Source organism: Cherax quadricarinatus, unplaced genomic scaffold (genome assembly GCF_038502225.1).
Source record: "Cherax quadricarinatus isolate ZL_2023a unplaced genomic scaffold, ASM3850222v1 Contig1918, whole genome shotgun sequence".
NCBI lineage: Eukaryota > Metazoa > Arthropoda > Malacostraca > Decapoda > Parastacidae > Cherax > Cherax quadricarinatus.
This window is the reverse complement of record NW_027196944.1, coordinates 20,666-39,700: the sequence shown is the minus strand read 5'-3', so window position 1 is coordinate 39,700 and position 19,035 is coordinate 20,666. Positions and strand designations below refer to the sequence as shown.

The window sequence follows — 19,035 nt, the reverse complement described above, 5'->3', positions numbered from 1 at the left end:
CCTTCCACATCCCCCCCCCCAGGCGCTGTATAATCCTCCGGGTTTAGCGCTTCCCCCTTGATTATAATAATTTAGTTCATTTTTTGTGCATTAGATGGCACTGAAGATGAGAAGGGCACTTGGATGCCATCTATTGTTGGAATTCTGAACTAAATCTTTAGTTCATTTTTTGCATCATGAATGGCGCTAAGTTAATGAAAATGGGAGGATAAATTAGGGGAGTAAACAAAATATTTTTAGTTCATAATTCTCTCACTAGATGGCATCCAAGTGCCATTTTCATTAGTAATTTTCAGCGCCATCTATTATACAAAAAATGAACTAAAAATTTAGTTCATAATTCTCACAATAGATGGCGTCAAAGTGCCATTCCTATTATTAATTTTCAACGCCATCTGTTGAGCAAAAAATTAACTAAAAATATTTAGTTTAGTCTTCCCTAGTTTATCATCCCATTTTCTAATTTTTTTTTCGCCATCTATTGAGCAAAAGGTGAACTAAAAAAAATTTAGTTTAGTCTTCCCTAGTTTATCATCCCATTTTCTAATTTTTTTTTCGCCATCTATTGAGCAAAAAGTGAACTAAAAAAAATTTAGTTTAGTCTCCCCTAGTTGATCATCCCATTTTCTATTTTTTTTTTGCCATCTATTGAGCAAAAAGTGAACTAAAAAAAAAATTTAGTTTAGTCTCTAGTTTATCTTCCCATTTTCAATAGCTTACAGCACCATCTATTAATCAAAAACTGAACTAAATTTAGTAAACAATTCCAACAATAGATGGCATCCAAGTGCTATTTTCATTAGTAATTTTTAGTGCCATCTGTTGTGCAAAAAAATTAACTAATTTAATTTAATCTCTCTTCAATAGATGGCAGCCTAGTGCCATTTTTCATTAACTTTTAGTGCCATTAGCAAAACCAAGTGCTAAACCCACCTGGGTCACACAGGGCTGTCTCCCTGCACTAGATGGCACCCCAAATGCAGTGTTTACCTGGAGTTTACCTGGAGAGAGTTTCGGGGGTCAACGCCCCCGCGGCCCGGTCTGTGACCAGGCCTCCTGGTGGATCAGCGCCTGATCAACCAGGCTGTTGCTGCTGGCTGCACGCAAACCAACGTACGAGCCACAGCCCGGCTGATCAGGAACTGTCTTTAGGTGCTTGTCCAGTGCCAGCTTGAAGACTGCCAGGGGTCTGTTGGTAATCCCCCTTATGTGTGCTGGGAGGCAGTTGAACAGTCTCGGGCCCCTGACACTTATTGTATGGTCTCTTAACGTGCTAGTGACACCCCTGCTTTTCATTGGGGGGATGGTGCATCGTCTGCCAAGTCTTTTGCTTTCGTAGTGAGTGATTTTCGTGTGCAAGTTTGGTACTAGTCCCTCTAGGATTTTCCAGGTGTATATAATCATGTATCTCTCCCTCCTGCGTTCCAGGGAATACAGGTTTAGAAACCTCAAGCGCTCCCAGTAATTGAGGTGTTTTATCTCCGTTATGCGCGCCGTGAAAGTTCTCTGTACATTTTCTAGGTCGGCAATTTCACCTGCCTTGAAAGGTGCTGTTAGAGTGCAGCAATATTCCAGCCTAGATAGAACAAGTGACCTGAAGAGTGTCATCATGGGCTTGGCCTCCCTAGTTTTGAAGGTTCTCATTATCCATCCTGTCATTTTTCTAGCAGATGCGATTGATACAATGTTATGGTCCTTGAAGGTGAGATCCTCCGACATAATCACTCCTAGGTCTTTGACGTTGGTGTTTCGCTCTATTTTGTGGCCAGAATTTGTTTTGTACTCTGATGAAGATTTAATTTCCTCATGTTTACCATATCTGAGTAATTGAAATTTCTCATCGTTGAACTTCATATTGTTTTCTGCAGCCCACTGAAAGATTTGGTTGATGTCCGCCTGGAGCCTTGCAGTGTCTGCAATGGAAGACACTGTCATGCAGATTCGGGTGTCATCTGCAAAGGAAGACACGGTGCTGTGGCTGACATCCTTGTCTATGTCGGATATGAGGATGAGGAACAAGATGGGAGCTAGTACTGTGCCTTGTGGGACAGAGCTTTTCACCGTATTATTATTATTATTACAATCAAGGGGGAAGCGCTAAACCCGGAGGATTATACAGCGCCTGGGGGGGGGGGATGTGGAAGGCATTCAGGCTTAATTTGGGGAACTGGAGCACAGATCCAATTCCCTAAATCAAGAGCCCCTCACCAACATCAAGGAACCTTCCTTGAGGGGCTTTTCACCGTAGCTGCCTCGGACTTTACTCTGTTGACGACTACTCTCTGTGTTCTGTTAGTGAGGAAATTATAGATCCATCGACCGACTTTTCCTGTTATTCCTTTAGCGCGCATTTTGTGCGCTATTACGCCATGGTCACACTTGTCGAAGGCTTTTGCAAAGTCTGTATATATTACATCTGCATTCTTTTTGTCTTCTAGTGCATTTAGGACCTTGTCGTAGTGATCCAGTAGTTGAGACAGACAGGAGCGACCTGTTCTAAACCCATGTTGCCCTGGGTTGTGTAACTGATGGGTTTCTAGATGGGTGGTGATCTTGCTTCTTAGGACCCTTTCAAAGATTTTTATGATATGGGATGTTAGTGCTATTGGTCTGTAGTTCTTTGCTGTTGCTTTACTGCCCCCTTTGTGGAGTGGGGCTATGTCTGTTGTTTTTAGTAACTGAGGGACGTGTAGTGACTTAATGACTCCAAGCACTATTTTCCTTATACAAGATGGCACCAAAGTGCAATGTTATAGGTGCCATCTGTAGAACTATTATAATCAAGGGGAAGCGCTAAACCTGTAGGACTATACAGCACCTGTGGGGGATGTGGAAGGTATTCAGGCTTAATTCAGGGAACTAGAGGTCAAATCCAATTCCCTAGATCAAGAGCCCCTCACCAGCATCAAGGAACCTTCCTTGAGGGGATCTGTAGTTGTAGACACACAGACAGTAACTAACTTTATTAAGACAATAATCTTGTATCAGAATTTGTGATGGATCATATCTGGTATACCTGGAGAGTGTTCTGGGGGTCAACGCCCCCATGACCCGGTCTGTGACCAGGCCTCATGGTGGATCGGGCCTGATCAACCAGGCTGCTACTGCTGGCTACACGCAATCCAACGTACGAACCACAGCCCGGCTGGTCAGGTACTGACTTTAGGTGCCTGTCCAGTGCCTGCTTGAAGACAGCCAGGGGTCTATTGGCAATCCCCCTGATGTATGCTGGGATGTAGTTGAACAGTCTTGGGCCCCTGACACTTACTGTGTTTTCTCTTATAGTGCTAGTGACACCCCTGCTTGTCATTGGGGGATGTTGCACTGTCTGCCGAGTCTATTGCCTTCATAGGGAGTGATTTTCATGTGCAAGTTTGGTACTAGTCCCTCTAGGATTTTCCAGGTGTATATAATCATGTATCTCTCCCTCCTACATTCTAGGGAGTACAGGTTTAGGAACTTCAAGTGTTCCCACAGTTTATAGGCTGGAGAAACATGTAAATATTAGAGAAGTCAGGATTAAAGGAGGGTCCATGGCAGTAGGCCTACTGGCCCATTGACCAACGTTGTTGCCAACGGGTGCGAAGGTGGGTAGCTAGGGTACAGTTTATAGGCTTGAAATATTAGAGCAGTAGGCACTGGCCCATGCTAAAATCTTGAGGCACATTAACATGTTAGGTAGTGATGGTAGTAGATAATGGTGGTAATGGTAGTTACTGGTAGTGTATGTGTTTCAATATTTATATTACGTATTTGTATTGTGCAGTGAAGAGTTTTTACGAGGATAGTGAGGCTCAGGTTAGAGTATGTAGGAAAGATGGAGATTAGGAAAGGTTGGAGGGAGAGGGTAAACGAGGTTTTGCATGCGAGGGGCTTGGATGTCCAGCAAGCATGCATGAGTGTGTTAGGAGCAAATGGTTTTTAAGACTTGACATGCTGTTGGAGTGTAAGCAAGGTAACAATTATGAAGGGATTCAGGGAAACCAACAAGCTGGACTTGATTCCTGGAGATGGGAAGTGCACTCTGTAGAGTTTTATAACTGTAGTGTAAGCACGCCTCTGGCAAGACAGTGATGGAGTGAATGATTATGAAAGTTTTTCTTTTTTGGGCTGCCCTACCTTGGTGAGAGACAGCCAGTGTGTTAATAAAAAATTATGGGGGGAGCACTAAACCTGTAGGGATTGTACAGCACCTGAAGGGAAGCTAGGGTAGAAGTACAGATCAAATTATTATAATCAAAAAGAATGTACAGATCAAAGCCCCTCACCAGCATCAAGATGCTTCAATATCCGTATTAAAGTTTTTTCCAGTTGTAAGTAGTCTTGGTTCTTTGTGCTTCTCTTATGTCGCATAATTCTTTCATACTATATATTTCTGTATTTTTTTCAACCCTCATTAACACTTTTGATTATAATTTTCTATTTTTATTATCAATTTTGAGTTAAGAATTTCATCTCATGGTTGTGGTAATTCTTGTGTTGGACAAACATTGGTTTAAGATGCATATTTATGCTCAATAATGCATTTACTTTAGTTTCTTGCAGTTTCTTCCAGATATATCTTTTTGAACTTTAGTGTTGTCATGTCTCAGGCAAGACAGTGATGGAATGAAAGTATTTCTTCTATTTTCAGGTGACGTGGCCTCGGTGGGAAGCGACCGATGTGTTAAATAAAAACTAATATCTCTTCACATCCACCACATGGAACTTTGTGAAAAATCTTGTATTGTTAGTGTTTGTCTCAACATCACAAATAATACAAGATGACACGCACAATTGCTTATTGGCTCGGGTACAAAAAATTGTGATCTTAGAGGTGATGTTACATGTAGGGATAATTATATATTGCTCTAAGATGGAGATAAATAGTATAAAATACCAACATGATGGAGAAATAGAAATGCAGAGTAATGCGATCCTTTATCAACTCTGTTTCACCCACACAGTGGACTTTATCAAGTCACAAACACATCTTAATAAAGCCAGTGTCACAAACACATCTTGATAAAGCCACAGTGTCACAAACACATCTTGATAAAGCCAAAGTCACAAACACATTTTGATAAAGCCAGTGTCACAAATACATCTTGATAAAGCCACAGTGTCACAAACACATCTTGATAAAGCCAGTGTCACAAACACATCTTGATAAAGCCACAGTGTCACAAACACATCTTGATAAAGCCACAGTGTCACAAACACATCTTGATAAAGCCAGTGTCACAAATACATCTTGATAAAGCCACAGTGTCACAAACACATCTTGATAAAGCCAAAGTCACAAACACATTTTGATAAAGCCAGTGTCACAAATACATCTTGATAAAGCCACAGTGTCACAAACACATCTTGATAAAGCCACAGTGTCACAAACACATCTTGATAAAGCCAGTGTCACAAACACATCTTGATAAAGCCAAAGTCACAAACACATCTTGATAAAGCCAAAGTCACAAACACATCTTGATAAAGCCACAGTGTCAAAAGCACATCTTGATAAAGCCACTGTGTCACAAACCCATCTTGATAAAGCCACTGTGTCACAAACCCATCTTGATAAAGCCACTGTGTCACAAACCCATCTTGATAAAGCCAGTGTGTGTGTTAAACATAGTCAATAAAGGATCACATTATACTTTATTTGTGTCTATTTTTCCATATTGCTTTACTTTGTCCTTTGGATGTATGGAAGTTTGTTATGGGATTCTCTCTGCAGTTTGTGATGATGATTATTGCAGTTTTATAATAAATGTTTTGGGTGTTGCAATCTTCCTGACATATCAACACCACTGTTATATACACACCTCATAATTAATATTATATAATATTGATATTAAAATCTCTGGGCCCACTAGATCCACACTTACCAAAATAAAGTACAGTGGTACCTCGGGATACAAACATTATACAGTGGTACCTCGGGATACAAACAGCTCAAAACTCGAACAATTATGCAAGTGCTTTTGTAAGTGCATTTTTGGGGGTTTAATTTACATTATTTCTCATGAGAACAAATTTGTTCGGTATCGGCACTCGAACAGCCTTCTGGAATTAATTTTGTATCCCAAGGTACCACTGTACTGTACTACAGTGGACCCCCGCTTAACGATTACCTCCCAATGCGACCAATTATGTAAGTGTTTTTATGTAAGTGCATTTGTACGTGTATGTTTGGGGGTCTGAAATGGACTAATCTACTTCACAATATTCCTTATGGGAACAAATTCGGTCAGTACTGGCACCTGAACATACTTCTGGAATGAAAAAATATCGTTAACCGGGGGTCCACTGTATATTGTACATGTCTATACCATTACTATGACTTGTAAATGATAAATGTATAGGTAATCCTGGCTTTATACATCATTGTTCCATGACTAAGACCACACTGCTGTGCCATCATCTAAGCATAAGAAAAGAATTTTTCCTCTGAAAGTCATGCGTGCCATAAGAGGCTACTAAAATGCCAATAGCATTATTATAATAAAAAAGAAGCACTAAACCACAAGGGCTATACAGTGCTGCAGGGCAGGAAGGAAGCGAGGGTATCAGGTGGCAAAAGGGAGATGGACGAGTAATAGGTTACGGAGAACAGCGGGGCAGTGGATGGTGAAAGGGTAGAGGGCAGCAAGAGATTGAGGTAGAAAGGGCTGAGGGGAGTGCAAAAGGTATCATTATCAGAGTTTGTGGAGTAAATCAGTCATTGTCAAGAAGTCAATGAGAGAGTCAGGATTAAAGGAGGGTCCATCAGCAAGAAGGGAAGGTAGAGAGAGAGTAGTAGAGCGGAGACGACGTTGGAGGTAAATTCTGCGTGGTCACTGATAGAGAGGGCAGTCTAACAGAATGTGGCTAATCGATACTGGAACTGACACTGCTCACAGAGAAGAACAGGGTGCCTCTCTATGAGATGTCCATGAGTAAGACGAGTGTGGGCAACGCGAAGGCAGGAGAAAGTAGTCTCCCAACCTCGACGCTGATGACAAGAAGATGGCCAGTAACCTATGCTCGGTTTAATAGACTGAAGTTTGTAACCAAGCAGAGTTAACCAACGTTGTTGCCAATGGGTGTGAAGGTGGGTAGCTATTACAGCAAAATAGTCCGGAAATGGAACACCTCTATATGAAATTGGTAGGTCATGTACTGCTGACCGCGCAGCCAGCAAAATAGTCCGGAAATGGAACACCTCTATATGAAATTGGTAGGTCATGTACTGCTGACCGTGCAGCAGTGTCTGCCTGTTCATTACCCTGTACATCAACATGACCAGGGACCCAACAAAAAACAATATCTTTATGCTTGGTAGAGATACGGCATAGCCAAAGTTGGATACGGAGAACTAGGGGGCGAGGTGTATCAAATTTCCGTATAGCCTGTAGAGCACTAAGGGAGTCTGAGACAACCACAAATGATGACACAGGCATAGATGCAATATGAATAAGTGCTGCAAGAATGGCATACAATTCGGCAGTAAAAATGCTAGCCGAAGATAGTAAATGCCCTCGCATGACGCTGTCCGGAAACACTGCTGCGAATCCGACACCGTCAGAAGACTTAGAGCCATCTGTGTACACTGCGATGGCATGAGAATGAGAGTAAAAGTGGTCAAGAAAAAGAGAGCAGGAAGCGACCATAGACAGTTGGGCTTTCGAGCAAGGGAGAGAGAAAGAACAGACTCGAACAGCTGGAACTTCCCACGGGGGTAGGGAAAAGTGAGATGCTACATGAACATAGAAAGGTGGTAAATGAAGAGAAGACAAGAGCGAATGAAGGCGAAGAGAGAAGGGACGGAGTAAACAGGGGCGGCGAACAAATAAAGAATGTCTACTAATATCAGTGACCATTCTATAAACGGAAGGATTGCGGAGATCATGAGAGCGTACATAGTAGCGAAGGCAATGGGCATCACGGCGATTGGATAAGGATGGAACGTTCGCTTCTGCATAGAGGCTCTCAACAGGGGAAGAGCGAAAAGCACCAAGGCATAAACGTAATCCTTGGTGATGAATGGGGTTAAGGCTAGAGAGAGTAGCAGGAGATGCCGCTGAATAGATCTGGTCACCATAATCAAGTTTCGATAAAATGAGGGTGGAATGTAGGCGAAGGAGGGTTCGACAATCAGCTCCCCATGAAAGATGAGCAAGGGTTTTAAGAAGGTTCAGCCGGCTGTGATAAGTTGCCTTCAGAGAGGTAATGTGAGGTTTCCAGGATAACCTATGGTCAAAGAGGAGGCCCAGAAAATTGACTGTATCACGTTCAGGGATACGGGAGCCATAGAGGTACAAAGGATGATCGGAGATGACAGAGCGTCTAGTGAAAGTAATTTGGTGGGTTTTAGTGCTGGAAAATTTAAACCCATGTGTGGTGGCCCAATTGGAAACACGGTCGACCGCATGCTGGAGAGAAACTGTAATGAGGTGACAGTCAGCGCCTGCACAGGCAATAGCGAAGTCATCAACATAGAGTGATGACCAAATATTTGATGGAAGACTAGAGGCCAAATCATTAATAGCAAGGAGAAAAAGTGTTGTGCTCAGAACACATCCCTGGGGGACACCTTCAGCTTGGATAAAGTCCGGGGAGAGCACATTATTAACCCGAACACGGAAATGTCTATCAGTTAAAAAGTTCTTAAGGAAGGATGGTAGATTGCCTCGGAGGCCTAAGGAGTGGGCTTGGGCCAAAATATTATACCTCCAAGTTGTGTCCTATGCCTTCTCAAGGTCAAAAAATATGGCAATAACTGAGTGGTTATTCGCAAAGGCATTACGAACATACGTATCCAAGCGTAGTAAGGGGTCTATGGTAGAACGTCCCTTACGAAAGCCATATTGACGAGTGGAGAGACTGTTGTGTGTCTCTAAATACCACACTAAACGTCTATTTACCAGGCATTCCATCACTTTGCAAACTGCACTGGTAAGAGCAATGGGACGATAGTGGGAGGCTTCATGTCCCGTAGTGCCTGGTTTGCGGAAAGGGAGAACAATGGCAGATTTCCACAGCTGTGGAAGAACTCCTTGTGACCAAATAAGATTGAAAAGGCATAATAGGACTGCAAGGGCTGACTGATGTAAATGTTGTAGCATACGAATATGAATGTCGTCAGGCCCAGCTGCCGATGATCGGCAAGCTGAGAGTGTTGCCTCCAGTTCTTGAAGTGTAAAAGGCACATTATACTGTTCTTCTCTGAGAGAAGAAAAGTCCAAGGGTGCTAACTCTCTGGCAGACTTTGAGGAAAGAAACGAGGGGCATAGATGGAGCCTCTGAGAAATACGGACCAGATGATTGCCAATTTCATTGGCAACATCTAGTGGGTTTGCTATATCAACACCGGCAACCCGCAGAACAGGAGCCGGGTCAGGAGAATATTTACCACTCAGTTTTCATACTTTTTTCCAGACTGCACTCATAGAGGAAGCAGAGGTGATGGTGGAGACATAATCTCGCCAGCAAGTGCGTTTAGCATCACGGATGACACGGCGAGCGATCGCACGCTTCTGCTTAAAATCAAGAAGTCTCTCCGTGGTTCTATTGTACCGGTACCTGCCCCATGCAGCGCGTTTCAAACGTACTGCATGAGCACAAGCAGGAGACCACCAAGGCACGCATTTCTGAGAATGCCTGCCCGAAGTTTGGGGTATAGAATGAGAAGCTGCGGTTAAAACGGAGGACGAGAAGAGGTGTAAAAGCTCATCAATGGAGGACGAAGAAGGAACCTCACTAAAAACATTTAGTTGTGAGTAAAGGTTCCAATTTGCCTGATCAAATTGCCAGCGTGGGATACGAAGAGGTGGTGAATATGAAGGGGAAGTAAGAATGATTGGGAAATGATCGCTGTCATGTAAATCCGGGAGAAAAGACCAGGTGAAGTCTAATGCGGCGGAGGAAGAGCAGACTGAGAGATCGATGCAAGAGAGTGTGTGAGTCCGAGGATCAAAATGGGTGTGAGTACCTGTGTTTAAAACATGGAGGGGGTGGGTGGCAAGAAAAGCCTCTAACTGAATGCCACGGGAATCACAGTGAGCCCCCACCCCCCCAGAGGAAATGATGGGCATTAAAATCGCCAAGTAACAGAATCGGTGGTGGTAATGACGAAACAAGAAAGGCAATATCCGGAATAGATAATGCCCGAGAAGGAGAGAGATATAAAGAACAGAGCGTATACCACCTATGCAAGTGGATACGGGCTGCTGTGTAATGCAGCGAAGTACGAACAAATAGCTGATGGTATGGAATATCAGTGCGTAGAAGAAGGGCACTTTCATTAAAGGTCCCATCAGGAAAAGGATCTGAAGAATACAATAAATTATAGCCTGAGATGGGAGAGATAACAGCAGAGTGTAATTTTGGTTCCTGTAAGCAAACACCAACAGGGGAAAACTGGGAGAGTAACATCTGAAGCTCACCCCGATTACCCCTGAGGCCGCGTATATTCCACTGTAAATAGGCCATGATTGGCAATGATAAAGATACTTGAAATCTGCAGGTAAGGGTTCCTACGGACTAGAGGGGTTAGAAAAGTCCACATGCGGAGGCAGCGGAAAACGTTCAAGCAGCGAAGGAACGGTGCGCTGTGAAGAAAGGAGTTGCATAGATGGAGGAGAGGAGAGAGAAGGAACAGAGGGTGGATCAGTGTCCATTGATGGTTTGGTCTCTGCAATATATTCAGAGATTGCTTCAAGTGTTTCGGAATTCAGAGATGTCATATGGGAGACAATATTGGAGATGGTAGGGGGAGGATGAGTAAAGATTGGAACTGTAATGGACTGTACCAAGGTGGGGGGCGAAAGGGTGGAGGGAACTGGAGAAGAAGCGTGGAAGGGGACAGAAGAGGCAGAAACCTGGGAGGTGGCAAAAGAGGAAGAAACTTGGGAGGGAACAGGGGAGGTAGGTATAGTACGAGGAGGAGGGTGAACCTCTACACTTGTAACAGAGCCAGTGAGAGGGGAAGAACCCGGTACAGAGACAGGGAAGGTAAAATGAGGAGGTGGAAGAAGGGAAAGAGGGGTTAAAGGACCTTTTTTTGACTTCTGAGAAGTAGAGGGACGATTGGGAGGAGGCGTCGTACGAGGTCTCGTCGATACTGAGGCTTGTGAGGGAGAACACGAAGAAGCGAGAACAGACTGAGGCGTTGAAGTAGGGACGTCTGAGCCTAGGACAGCAAAAGAATTAGATACAGGAGTGACTATGGGAGAGGTAACCACAGAGGAGGTTGCAGAAGATGGGACCCCAGAAGTGGGGGGACGTTTTGAAACACAGGAATAAGAAACACGAGGTAGTCTCCCTTGGAGGCGGAAATGAGAAACTGCCATGGCATAAGGGAGACCTTCTGCCTCTTTGAGATAATGGATTTCCCGCTCATTTAAGTAGACTTGGCAATGGCGAGAGTACGAAGGGTGAGCCTCATGACAACTAAGGCAAGAGGGAGGTCGATTGCAAGACGTATTAGAATGGTCATTGGCACCACAGACTGGGCATTCGGCTATGGATCTGCAATATTTTGCTGGATGGCCAAATCGCCAGCAATTTCTACACTGTTGCGGTGTAGGGATCACCTTTCGAACTTGTAACCAATGTCCTGCTACATAAACTGAGGATGGGAGTTCACGGCTGTCAAAAGTTAAACGAGTCACATTGCTAGGGTATCGTCTCCACCCACAGGCAGAAAGAACATAAGTGTCTACCTTGAGGATTGGGAGATCTTGGAGTTCCAGCTGTTCAAGAATGTCATTGCCACATGTCTGGAAATTTTGTTGAACTATGGTATGGGGCAGAATGACGGTACCACTACAAGAATTGAGGGAATGATGTTTTTCAATAGTGACAGGAACAGTATCTATATGAGAAAGAAGAGAAAGATCATGAGCTTGGGTAGCATTCTGTACAGTGATGATGCGCATACTGCTCTTAAGAGCATGAAAAGAAATATCTTTACCAACATGGCATAGGAGTGCCTTGCCAATACAGTGGACCCCCGCATACCGCACACATCACATACCGTACAATCCGCATACCGCTCGCTTTTTTCGCAAAAATTTTGCCTCGCATACCGCCCAAAAACCCGCTCACCACCATTCGTCCGAGATGCGTCCAATGTGCGGCCTGAGCCACGCTCACATGTTCCGCCGGTGGCATTGTTTACCAGCCAGCCTCCGCGGTAACATCCAAGCATACAATCGGAACATTTCGTATTATTACAGTGTTTTTGGTGATTTTTTCTGGAAAATAAGTGACCATGGGCCCCAAGAAAGCTTCTAGTGCCAACCTTACAGCAATAAGGGTGAGAATTACTATAGAGATGAAGAAAAAGATCATTGATAAGTATGAAAGTGGAGTGCGTGTCTCCGAGCGGGCCAGGTTGTATAATAAACCCCAATCAACCATCGCTACTATTGGTGGTACAGCTGCTGCTGTACCACCATCAGCTGCTGCTGCACTGTCAGCTGCTGCTGCTGTTGTACCACCGTCAGCTGCTGCTGCTGCTATAGCATCGTCTGCTGCTGCTGTAGCATCATCTGCTGCTGCTGTAGCATCGTCTGCTGCTGCTGTAGCATCGTCTGCTGCTGCTGTAGTATCGTCTGCTGCTGCTGTAGCATTGTCTGCTGCTGCTGTAGCATCGTCTGCTGCTGCTGTAGCATCGTCTGTTGCTGCTGTAGCATCATCTGCTGCTGCTGAGGCATCGTCTGTTGCTGCTGTAGCATCGTCTGTTGCTGCTGTACCACCGTCAGCTGCTGCTGCTGCTGTAGCACCGTTGTTGGTGTGGCTTATTGAGAATACCAAGAAACAATTAACCCCAGAGGATTTGCCACCCAGGATAACCCAAAAAAGTCAGTGTCATCGAAGACTGTCTAACTTATTTCCATTGGGGTCCTTAATCTTGTCTCCCAGGATGCAACCCACACCAGTCGACTAACACCCAGGTGAACAGGGAAAAATGCCTGGAACTAGTGCTCATATTGGTGAATTTAAAGCCAGCAAAGGTTGGTTTGAGAGATTTAAGAATCGTAGTGGCATACACAGTGTGATAAGGCCTGTTCTGGAAGAAAATGCCAAACAGGACCTACAGTACTCAGGAGGAAAAGGCACTCCCGGGACACAGTGTCTCATCAGTCATTGCTGCATCTTCAATAAAGGTAAGTGTCATTTATTCTTCATTTAGTAGAGTAGTACATGCACAATATATATTGTGCATGTACTACTCTATTATTGTGCATGTATCCTTCTCTTTGTGTGTAGGAAAATGTATATTTCATGTGGTAAATTTTTTTTTTTTCATACTTTTGGGTGTCTTGCACGGATTAATTTGATTTCCATTATTTCTTATGGGGAAAATTCATTCGCATAACAATCAGCCCTCTTGCACGGATTAAAGTCGCTATGCGGGGGTCCACTGTACTGTGGTCGGAAAGATAGGCGGTAGAGGAAGTCGGTCGTAAAGTGAAGAATTTAGTCTATTGTGCAGTCTGAAACTGAGCGTGGAAAGGGAGTGCAGGACGTGACAATCTTTTCTGAGAAGAACGAGAAGGTGGAGAAGTATCAGCAGGTAATTGTCCTTGGCGTTTAGGCGTGGGACCAGAGTTGGTCCGACGTGGAATGGGCCGGCGATTCGAAAATTGCCGCACCGTAGAGGGAGAGGCCGGAAGCATAGTCAAAGGAGAGCGGAGGTCAGATAAATCAAAGGAGTCAGTCGAGACCTCAGTACCTGAAGCGGGTGAGGAAACAGCACCGGCAAGAGGTACAGAGGCATGAGGAGTGTCCGAAGAGTGGTCCAAAGACGAGGCGGGGTCAGAACGGGGTGCGGTATCAAGAAGGGGCCTGGGGGTACCAGGTTCATGGATTGGGTTCTCCATGGTTAGGTTACTTCTTTCTTTTTGTTTTTAAGAAAAAAAAAGAAAGAAGAAAAGAAAATAAAAATAAAAAAAGAATAAAAAAAAAAGGGGGGACCGGGGAGGGATAGTTCCTAGGAGGAATGAAAGGGCCAGAAATCTCCCTCCGCACCCAAGAAGACCTCAGCACCGCAAGTAGCGTAAATGCAGCATGGAACCCGTGCCATACCCTACCCATCATGCCAGTAAACCAGCAATCCGGGATAGCAACCTCACATCTGCCGAGCTACCTTGGTGGCCAAAAGAGAGGGCGGCTGGATATCCGCCACAAAGCATACCTCTTTCGGCCACCACCCCCGGAATCCGAAAGGTGGCTTCCAGAGATACACCTGTGGCCCGAAAGACACCCAAAGCCACTCTCCAGGATACCGGAGAGGGATCGGGACATCCCCAGGTGATCCAGATTCCACGGCAAACTACGCCACCGCCAAGAACCTCAACTGAATGGGATGGACCCCGGTACCCTTTCCCCTACCTAGGAACTAGCGCACCTGTGGGAAAAATCCCAAAGGCCAAAAAGAGGAAGGGCAAAAGGGAGGGGTGGGGAGGGAGAGGAGGAAAGGGAAAAGGGGAGGATGGGATAGGGAAGGGGGGATTGGGGGGTAATTAGGTTCGGTCTGAGGAAGGAGACCGACAGGTCTAATTCCTCAGACCAAGAGCCTCTTCACCATGCCAAGGAGCCCCCCTTGAAGAGGCACATCTTGATAAAGCCAGTGTGTCACAAACACATCTTGATAAAGCCAGTGTGTCACAAACACATCTTGATAAAGCCACAGTGTCACAAACACATCTTGATAAAGTCAGTGTGTGAAACATAGTCAATAAAGGATCACTTTATACTTTGTGTCTATTTTTCCATATTGCTTTACTTTGTCCTTTGGATGTATGGAAGTTTGTCATGGGATTCTCTCTGCAGTTTGCAATGATGATTATTGTAGTTTTATAATAAATGTTTTGGGTGTTGCAATCTTCCTGACATATCAATATCACTGTTATATACACACCTCATAATTAATATTATATAATATTGATATTAAATCTCTGGGCCCACTAGATCCACACTAACCAAACTAAAGTACAGTGGTACCTCGGGATACGGAGCTCAAAACTCGAACAATTATGCAAGTGTATTTATGTAAGTGCTTTTGTAAGTGTATTTTTGGGGGTCTGAAATGGATTAATCTAATTTACGCTATTCCTCATGGGAACAAATTCGTTCAGTATCGGCACTCGAACAGCCTTCTGGAACAAACTAATTTCGTATCCCAAGGTACCACTGTACTGTACTATATTGTACATGTCTATGCCATTACTATAACTTGTAAATGATAAATGTATAGGTAATCCTGGCTTTATGCATCATTGTTCCATGCCTAAGACAACCGTACCACACTGCTACACCAGCATCTAAGCATAAGAAAAGAATTTTTCCTTTGAAAGTCATGCATGTCATAAGAGGCTACTAAAATGCCAGCAGCAAGGGGCTAGTAACCCCTTCTCCTGTATACACACTAAATATAAAAAAAAAGACTTTTGTTTTTCTTTTTAGGTCACCCTGCCTCAGTGGGATATGGCTGGCACATTGAAAAAACTTCTGAAAATTATGAGACCTTTACTCACTCTGCCTGAGGTATCCCAGCAAGTGAGCCCATCTCCTGTATTATCCCAGTGCTTAACAGAATAGGGAATGGCATAAGAGGGTACAAATAAAAATGGGAACTATGGCTATAGTTTACTTAATAACATAAAGAGCAAGAATACAACATATCCTGACAGAAAATTACATAATATAACAATTGACCTATGAGACTTATTACCAGGGGAAGGATAGATGATATCAGTAACACAGACTTGTACTCACTCTTAATTCACCGACCACCTGACCCGAGATTCGCAATGCGTGGTCCACTACATACACGGCTGTCCAGGGCTCCCGCTCACCGGACCTGTCGCCAACCTCTCTCTCTCTAGCTGTTTCCTTGAGCTTACATGATCTTTAAAGCACCCCTTCCCCATAAGGCATAGACCACGTGTTACAGCCTGACACCAGTTCAAGAACTTAGTTAAGCCGAGAGGCATGTCTAACAATTATTTGTCAAGGCAAGGTGTGTGACACTTTACTGGAGTTATGTCTCCTTTAGTGACCTCACAAGCACTACATCACAAAATGGCACTCACCTATTTGTGGTTGCAGGGGTCGAGTCCTAGCTCCTGGCCCCGCCTCTTCACCGGTTGCTACTAGGCCCTCTCTCTCCCCGCTCCATGAGCTTTATCAAACCTCGTCTTAAAACTGTGTATGGTTCCTGCCTCCACTACGTCATTTTCTAGGCTATTCCACTGCCTTACAACTCTATGACTGAAGAAATACTTCCTACTATCTCTCTGACTCATTTGTGTCTTCAACTTCCAATTGTGGCCTCTTGTTTCTGTGTCCCCTCCCTGGAACATCCTGTCCTTGTCCACCTTGTCTATTCCACGCAGTATTTTATATGTCGTTATCATGTCTCCCCTGACCCTCCTGTCCTCCAGTGTCGTCAGGCCGATTTCCCTTAATCTTTCTTCATAGGACATTCCCCTTAGCTCTGGAACTAACCTTGTTGCAAACCTTTGTACTTTCTCTAGTTTCTTGACGTGCTTTATCAAGTGCGGGTTCCAAACAGGTGCTGCATACTCCAGTATGGGCCTGACATACACGGTGTACAGTGTCTTGAATGATTCCTTACTAAGGTATCGGAATGCTGTTCTCAGGTTTGCCAGGCGCCCATATGCTGCAGCAGTTATCTGATTGATGTGTGCTTCCGGAGACATGCTCAGGTGTTATACTCACCCCAAGATCTTTCTCCTTGAGTGAGGTTTGCAGTCTTTGGCCACCTAGCCTATACTCTGTCTGTGGTCTTCTGTGCCCTTCCCCTATCTTCATGACTTTGCATTTGGCAGGATTAAATTCGAGAAGCCATTTGCTGGACCAGGTGTCCAGTCTGTCCAGGTCTCTTTGAAGTCCTGCCTGGTCCTCATCAGATTTAATTCTCCTCATTAACTTCACATCATCTGCAAACAGGGACACTTCTGAGTCTAACCCTTCCGTCATGTCGTTCACATATACCAAAAATAGCACTGGTCCTAGGACCGACCCCTGTGGGACCCCGCTCGTCACAGGTGCCCACTGTGATACATCATTACGTACCATGACTCGTTGTTGCCTCCCTGTCAGGTATTCTCTGATCCATTGCAGTGCCCTTCCTGTTATATGCGCCTGATGCTCTAGCTTCTGCACTAATCTCTTGTGAGGAACTGTGTCAAAGGCCTTCTTGCAGTCCAAGAATATGCAATCAACCCACCCCTCTCTCTCTTGTCTTACTTCTGTTATTTTATCATAAAACTCCAGAAGGTTTGTGACACAGGATTTGCCTTCCGTGAATCCGTGCTGGTTGGCATTTATACTCCTGTTCCGTTCCAGGTACTCCACCACTCTCCTCCTGATAATCTTCTCCACAATTTTGCATACTATACACGTCAATGACACAGGTCTATAGTTTAGTGCCTCTTTTCTGTCTCCTTTTTTGAAAATGGGAACTACATTTGCCGTCTTCCATACCTCAGGTAGTTGCCCAGTTTCCAGGGATGTGTTGAAGATTGTGGTAAGTGGTACACACAACATATCTGCTCCCTCTCTAAGGACCCACGGAGAGATGTTGTCCGGTCCCATTGCCTTTGAGGTATCGATGTCCCTTAGCAGTTTCTTCACCTCCTCCTCATCTGTATGTATGTCGTCCAACACTTGTTGGTGTATTCCTTGTTGGTGTCCCCATCTGGTCTGTCCCCCCAGAGTCCTTCCTGTCTCTACTGTAAATACTTCCTTAAATCTCGTGTTGAGCTCCTCACATACCTCTTGATCGTTTCTTGTGAGTTCTCCACCTTCTTTCCTCAGCCTTATCACCTGGTCCTTGACTGTTGTCTTCCTCCTAATGTGGCTATACAGCAGTTTCGGGTCAGAGTTGACTTTCGATGCACTGATTGTACAATGCTGTTGTATAATCCTGAATTATGAGAAAGGCAAAAGAATGCTGTTATTCATTACCTATATGAATTCAGAGATATTCAGTGTCATGTTGATGCCTTGTAAAGCTTAATATATGGAAGATCCTCATCCTACACATTTATAAACATTATTAATACACATTATCATGCACACAACTGTGTGGCTAAATAAATACATCATTGATTATCCAGCAATTGGTCATCTGCCATTCAGAACTGTGTGGCAGTCTTTTTAATACAGACACCTGAAAAATAATACAGAAAAAGAATATATATGTTTTTTTTACATATCGGTCGTCTCTCACCATGAAGGGGCAATGAAATAAAAGAGGAAACACATTCACCATCATTCATTCAATAGCAGTCTTGTCAGAAGGAATGCAACATCACAGTTAATGTGACCCTTTGAACTGTAACATCCTCACTCATCCCTCAGAGTGCAGGTACTGTACTTCCCACCTCCAGAACTGTAACATCCTCACCCATGCTTCAGAGTGCAGGTACTGTACTTCCCACCTCCAGGACTGTAACATCCTCACTCATCCTTCAGAGTGCAGGTACTATACTTCCCACCTCCAGGACTCCAAGTCCCACTAACCAGGTTCTCTGAATCCCCTGATTAATCCTACTTTGCAAACACACTAACAACACCAGAACATCAAAAAAAAAATGATTAAACTATCATGTTTTTTACTCTAGTTCAACCCCAGCCAAGGATGCTGCATAAGCGAAGATCTATTCATTTGATCTTATATACAAACCATCTAGCAGACAATAACATTTGCCTGTTTGATGTGAGGACACGGGAACAGTGGCTACAGTACTCCAGAGATGAACATCCTAGCCAGGAAAATTGTTACATTTATGGAAAATGCTGAATCTGTAGAGATCATCTGAGTATAACCAAGCCAGGTGGTGTATAGCCCAGCCAGGTGTTTTATAGCTCAGCCAGGTGTTGCACAACCAAGCCAGATATTGCATAAGCAAACCAGGTATTGCATAAGCAAACCAGGTATTGCATAACCAAGCCAGGTGTTGCATAACCAAGCCAGGTGTTGTATAACTCCTACAGCATTTACAAATACAGTGGAACCTCTTCTTGCGAGCGTGT

The 19,035-nt window shown here is 44.2% G+C and overlaps 1 protein-coding gene and 1 long non-coding RNA gene across 2 annotated transcripts in view; both read left to right on the top strand.

Annotated features, from left to right (window-relative positions):
• LOC128703457 (FH1/FH2 domain-containing protein 3-like) overlaps window positions 1-14,725 on the top strand; it is a 40,645-nt gene extending 25,920 nt beyond the window's left edge. Inside the window, exon 4 of the mRNA XM_070081184.1 lies at window positions 4,634-14,725. The gene's annotated coding sequence lies outside the window, so the exon portion shown is untranslated. The remainder of the gene's footprint in view (window positions 1-4,633) is intronic.
• A 3,580-nt stretch (window positions 14,726-18,305) lies between these two features.
• LOC138851748 (uncharacterized) lies at window positions 18,306-18,572 on the top strand. Its single transcript, XR_011391379.1, has 2 exons — window positions 18,306-18,424; window positions 18,482-18,572. It is a non-coding gene; the product is annotated as an uncharacterized lncRNA (long non-coding RNA).
• Window positions 18,573-19,035: the final 463 nt, after the last annotated feature.